Source organism: Daucus carota, chromosome 9 (genome assembly GCF_001625215.2).
Source record: "Daucus carota subsp. sativus chromosome 9, DH1 v3.0, whole genome shotgun sequence".
Lineage (NCBI taxonomy): Eukaryota > Viridiplantae > Streptophyta > Magnoliopsida > Apiales > Apiaceae > Daucus > Daucus carota.
In genome coordinates this window covers 32640485-32646484 of record NC_030389.2, presented here as the reverse complement: position 1 = coordinate 32646484, position 6000 = coordinate 32640485, and the positions used below count along the sequence as shown (strand labels likewise).

The 6000-nt window shown below is 31.4% G+C and overlaps 1 long non-coding RNA gene across 1 annotated transcript; it reads left to right on the top strand.

The window, feature by feature from the left end:
- Positions 1–2301: 2301 nt before the first annotated feature.
- On the top strand, positions 2302–4321 carry LOC135149210 (uncharacterized). The gene is made up of 3 exons (XR_010287456.1): positions 2302–2498; positions 2916–3069; positions 3855–4321. It is a non-coding gene; the product is annotated as an uncharacterized LOC135149210 (long non-coding RNA).
- The last annotated feature ends 1679 nt before the right edge of the window (positions 4322–6000 follow it).

Sequence of the window (6000 nt, the reverse complement as noted above, 5' to 3'; positions counted from 1 at the left end):
CTAACAGGCTGTATCCAAGCTCTGCAGATGGGTTTCGAGCATACTCATATCGAGTTGGATCATGAAGATGTGTTCCAGAATATCCGATATCAAGAACACATTGTCCTTCCCCCTGAGCTTGATGAAGTCTTCCGTCGTTTCAACTCGCTGCATGCTAATCACTACAATCGTGGTGTTACTGACAGGAAGGTTACTTCCATCCCTCTAGTCATGAACCGTACGGCTGAATACCTTGCTAGGTATGGCATCACTACAAGAAAAACAGCCTCAGACAACACACATTACACAGCGGTTTGGAAAAATTCCGTTGTGCCAATCCGAAATACAACGGTGAAATATTTTTCCTTAACATACCGTTGTCTGAGAGCGGAACAGACATTGGTTATGCAAACTATTGTCTATGTGGTCATCTTCAAAACTTGACAGACAAGCTTTATTTTTGAAAGTGTTGTGTGACATTGTTGACACAATGGTCCAGTAAATGTTGTGAATCTAGATGGTTAAGACAATGGTTTTTAACGCAATGTTGTGTAATTCAAACAACGGTTACATTTCATTTAAAAAAATAACATTGTCTAATAAACATCACTACAACTGTTTCAAAACAATTGTCTAATTAATGAATTAGACAAGCCTTTTTGAAACTGTGTTGTGCAAATTAGAAAGTTTGTACAATGGTTTTTCGAATGTATTGTCCTATACAATATCACACAACGGGATGAAACCGTTGTCTGAAATAACTCTTTTAGAATTTCAATGGACACACATGATGAGGTGGCACCATATGATTAGTCATAAGATTGTCACTTGGATTGCTGAGATGGCGCAATGAGAGCCATTGATTGAAAGGAGATTTAAAATCAGTCGTCAGATTAAAAAACGTTGATACGCTTACATAATGGTTTTTGTCAAAAGAAATGTTGTCACAGATTTTCTCAGACAATATTTTCTCATAGAAAACCGTTGTCTAAAAGCCTTGTTCTAGAACTTTCGGAAAGAGGACACAGCAATCATTAATAAAATAACTTTTGTCTTTAGACCTTATTCTAGAAGGTTCATTAATCGAACAACGGATTTTTATCAAAATAATTCAACGAATCCGACACGAGTCCTATGTTACGGACTAGTAATTTTACCAGCATTTTATTAAAAATTCGTACAAGATAAATTTCTAAATTTATTATTTTTTGATTATTTTTTTATATTACTAAAATAAGTGGATATTAACATCGATATGATTGGATTGTTGAAAAATTTATTTCAAACAATATTTCAGTTAATCATGTTTTTTGGGGACTAGTATTTTTACTAGATATATATTAAAAAGTAATACAAGATAAATTTATTATTTTTGTACAGGACTAAAATAAGTTGATATTAACATCTGTACGGTTGGATCGTTGAAAAAATTATTTGAATTTTTTTTCCAGTTAATCTGGTACGAATCCTATTCTGGGGACTAGTATTTTTACTAGATATATATTAAAAAGTCATACAAGATAAATTTATTATTTTTTGATTATTTTTGTAGATGACTAAAATAAGTGGATATTAACATTCGTACGGTAGGGTCGTTGAAAAATTCATTTGAAAAAATATTTTCAGTTAATGGTACGAATCATGTTTTGGGGGACTAGTAATTTTACTAGATATATATTAAAAAGTCATACAAGATAAATTTATTATTTTTTGATTATTTTTGTACATGACTAAAATATGTAGATATTAACATCCGTACGGTAGGATCGTTGAAAAAATCATTTTAAAAAATATTTTCAGTTAATGTGGTACGAATCCTGTTTTGGGGACTAGTCTTTTTACTAGATATATATTAAAAAGTAATACAAGATAAATTTATAATTTTTTGGTTATTTTTTTACATGACTAAAATAAGTGGGTATTACCATATATTCGTATGGATGGATCTTCAAAATTTTTTATTTAAATAAAATAGTAAAATTGTTAAAAACTAGTTAATTATATATATATATATATATATATGTATATATATATATATATATATATGAATTGATCTAATAATATTTCTTTCAACGATTTAAGAATACCGACTATAAGTTATAATGATTTTAATTATGTTACACCAAAATATAGTAGAAAGTAAAATAATTATATAATGATACACATATATAAAAGAATTAATTATTTATCATTTTTAAACTTTAAAATCCATCTTTTTTCATTCCCGGGCTTCACCCAATTTTCCTTCCCCCCTTCTTTCTCTGCTATTTCCCCCCACAACCTCACACTTCCCCATTAATAAAATTCTAAAATCCTCCCCCCTCTCCCAATATTGCCTCCGCCGTCTCTCTCTATGAACCCTAAATTTATCCACCTCAAACTTGTTCATTTCTCTAACCTCTCCCCTCTCTCAATCCTAATTCAAGTCCTAATTCAAGTCATAAGCACTATGAGTAAGTCGATTCGTTCAAAAGCTCGATTCACAAACACAAACCATAGCTAGATTTGTTCGATTAAAGGTATACACTTGTCTTGTTTCTTTCTAAATGTGCTGAGTTTCACTGTCTTTGATTTTATATTCTCATCACACTATAGTTCGATTTTGTGACTGTGGTATTAATTCGAAGCTCAGATGGTGATTTCTTGAAAGGGCTTTTTATTGTTGTGTTTTTGGGATTTATTGTGACTAATTTTTATATTTTTTGATTTATTTCGCCTCCTCAATTATAAAAGCATCGGCATCAGTTGTTGGCGTACCTGGTTTTGTGCTCTTTCACAAGTTGATTTAAAGGCTGGTTATGCACTCTTGATAAGAGATTGTGTTTAGGGCCAGACACTCTTTTCATCTTCTCTGTAGCAACACACAAACACTTTAGTTTCTTTTATTATGTTAATTTTTATATATTAAAAAAATTCTATCTTAATGTTTTCATTAGGCTTTCGGAGATACAGAGAACATGTTGTTCAAGAAGCACTAGTGTTATTACTCTGAGTTAAGACTCTCTTGCTTTGTCTCGGAAGCTTCTATGTTGGTTTGCTCTTCACCAATTGCCACCGGAGACACCCTTTGTGCTGCTATGAATTTACTGGGTACTTCTTAAAATCCCATTACAAAGTGATATGTTCTTGTCAGAAAAAAACTAATCTTAGCAGATCACATTATATTTTATTTTTGCTAAATTGGTCTTCATGTCCTTAAAGATTTGATTATTATTAGATTTCGACCATTGTGGTTATCTATCAGATAGCTAGTAAATGAAAGCGAGTCTTTGAGGATATAGAAGCTGGATAAAGAACCGAGACTCTGGCAGTTTGGGTTACTTTTTAGGATTATTCTACTTTTTTTACATATGAGTGTCTTGGATTTTGCTGTTTCCGATAAGCTATGCCACTGTTAAAAAAATTTCAGTTCAGATGATGAAGTGCAGGATTATTAACATTAGGTTTGTAATCTAAAAAGGTGGCTAGTTTAGTAATATTTTTGATAGATGTGCATACATGGCTTATTATCAGTCCGTCTAGTATATGTATCTAACTGATGTATTTGGCATTTTAATAAGTTAGTTATTTTGTGAATGTCTTCTTATCCTGCTCCAATGTAGCAATAGTAGGAATTTGTCGGGTTCTTGAGTTGCCATTGTTCCTATTTAAATTTTACATTTAGACTCTTATAAACTAATTATGTTTATGAATGCTCAATGCTGGCAGTATTAAGGTTGATTTTGAAAATGCATCTCCATGTGCCTTTGGTGAACTATAAGTGTATTGGTTCTGGATAAAACTTTTTTACTTGATTTATCCAAGGATTGTTAGTTTATTCATGTTTGCTAGTTGTGCTTCATCTTTGCCGAACTATCATGTATTGTTTCTTGCAGAATCTCTGGGATTACGACGAAGAAGAAACATATAATCTTTCTTGTAGTAAGGAATGACGACGAAGAAGCAACAGATGATCAGCTGTAGGGATCAGCAATCACCTAATTCAGATGTGTAGTTTCTTCGGTCTGAGAAGAATGGATATACCTTCTTGCAGTCTTCAATTTACATACTTAGCACACCGCCACTCCTAGAGCCTAATGGAATCAACTACATTGCTTACCAAAAGGTACCAGAAGCTGAACCTCGTGGGTGGCATCCTGACAGTTTTTCAACATCTTGTATGCAGTGCAATTTTCTCTTCACAACCCTTACCCAAGGACGCCATCAGTGTCGATTTTAAGGAGGGATCTTTTGCGGGGAATGATCAAAAGGCAGGTGTTTAATGCCTGTTAAGTTTAGGGAGAGAAATCTATAGAGGGTGTGTGACTCTTGTTAGTGTCATAGTTTTATATATATTTTTTGCATTTACTGTCCAAGATTTTGGACCAAATTTTTTCAAATATATTGTGAGCATATTTTTACTTTAGATGTTTTTATATGTGAGATTAAATGTGTTGTGTGTAAGAAAATATGACAATGACTTGTAAAAACTAAATGAAAAAACCATTGTCCTAAATGAAGAACGATAACAATTCAAAAACTAGAAACTGTTGTATATACTATTTCTTAAAACGGTGCTTAAATTGATATGTTCATAAACTATTGTTATGTATTCTTTCACACAACAGGTTTGTATCCTAAAATTGTTGTTTCATATGATTTTCAACAATGATTCTAATTTGCGAATACCGTTGTGTGGTATGCTTTATTACATTGGTTTTTTTTTGAAAAACTATTGTTTGTAATTCTTTACAACTTTGGTTGAGTTCTCAGAACTATTGTGTCACTAGCTCTTCAACAAGTGTTAAAAAACTGTTGTTGTAGTTATCGTTCAACAATAGTTAGATTCTCGTTGTGTGATACATTATCAGATATCGCTTCGATATTCAACGGGATCCCGAGATGACAGACAACGGTGAAAAACCATTGTATATCCCTGTTTTTCTTGTAGTGCATGGAACACATGAGTGTTTTTGCTGAAGTCCCGGGCTCTTTTGCCGACCTGCAATCGTTCCTGGATAGAGACATGGGGGTGGGTCTTCCCTTCCAAGTGTTTGAAGCTTTTGGCCTTGGTGATGTGATAGACTAAATGCAGTGGTGCAGTGGTTTCTAGCTAGTAACATGCAGGGGTTTAGTTTTATTTCGTATCTTCTTAGTTTCTGCAGTTCTTGTTTTAGTTTAGGTTTGCAGGAGGTTTTTCACCTCATCTGTGTATTGGTAGCCTGCTACTCTTTTTCAATGCTATTTTGCTTATCAAAAAAATAAAAATAAAAGCATCAATTGAACTACTAACCTTATAATTGTACCCGAAAAATTTCGGCATGTTTGATGTAGCTTACCCTTTTAATTTTCATATCAATTATATAGTACTTCAATGTCTTATATATTTTTTTATTAATTTAAAATATTAGATGATTATTACTTTGATACCGCGTGTTATAATATTGTCTTGTTATAAAATATTAATTTTTTATCATTAGTTTTCTGAGCTTGTTGATTAAGACTTTTAATGATTTTTCATGTAATTGTTATAAACCAGATCTCAAATAGCAAAAATAGAGTAGATGTCAGTTAGGCACCATGAAGTTCATAAAAATAAGAAATTTTTAGTTTAATTAGTCGTATAGTTACTTTTTTAGTTTTGTGCAAACTCACATTTTTAAATATTTTGATACTCTTATTTCTTAGGGGTGAGTAATGTAGTATATCATGTTCAGTTGTTAAAGATCAAATCAGGTGTTCGATATTCTGGATTATGAAAAACTATTCTTGTTCTATTCCCGTTTAATCAGATATTAGTTTTCACCTTATCGCGTCGGATTATCCATTTCAAAATTAATTATATTTTATTAGTTTAATTTGTAAATGATTAATTAATTTAATTATAGTTTGAATCATTTTATTTAACTCGTATGTTATACATTGATAAATGGCATATTAAAATTATAGTTTTAAGACTTTAATATATATATATATATATATATATATATATAATTTATTTCTCTGTGTTATTTTATTTTAAGCAAGTAAAATTTATAACTC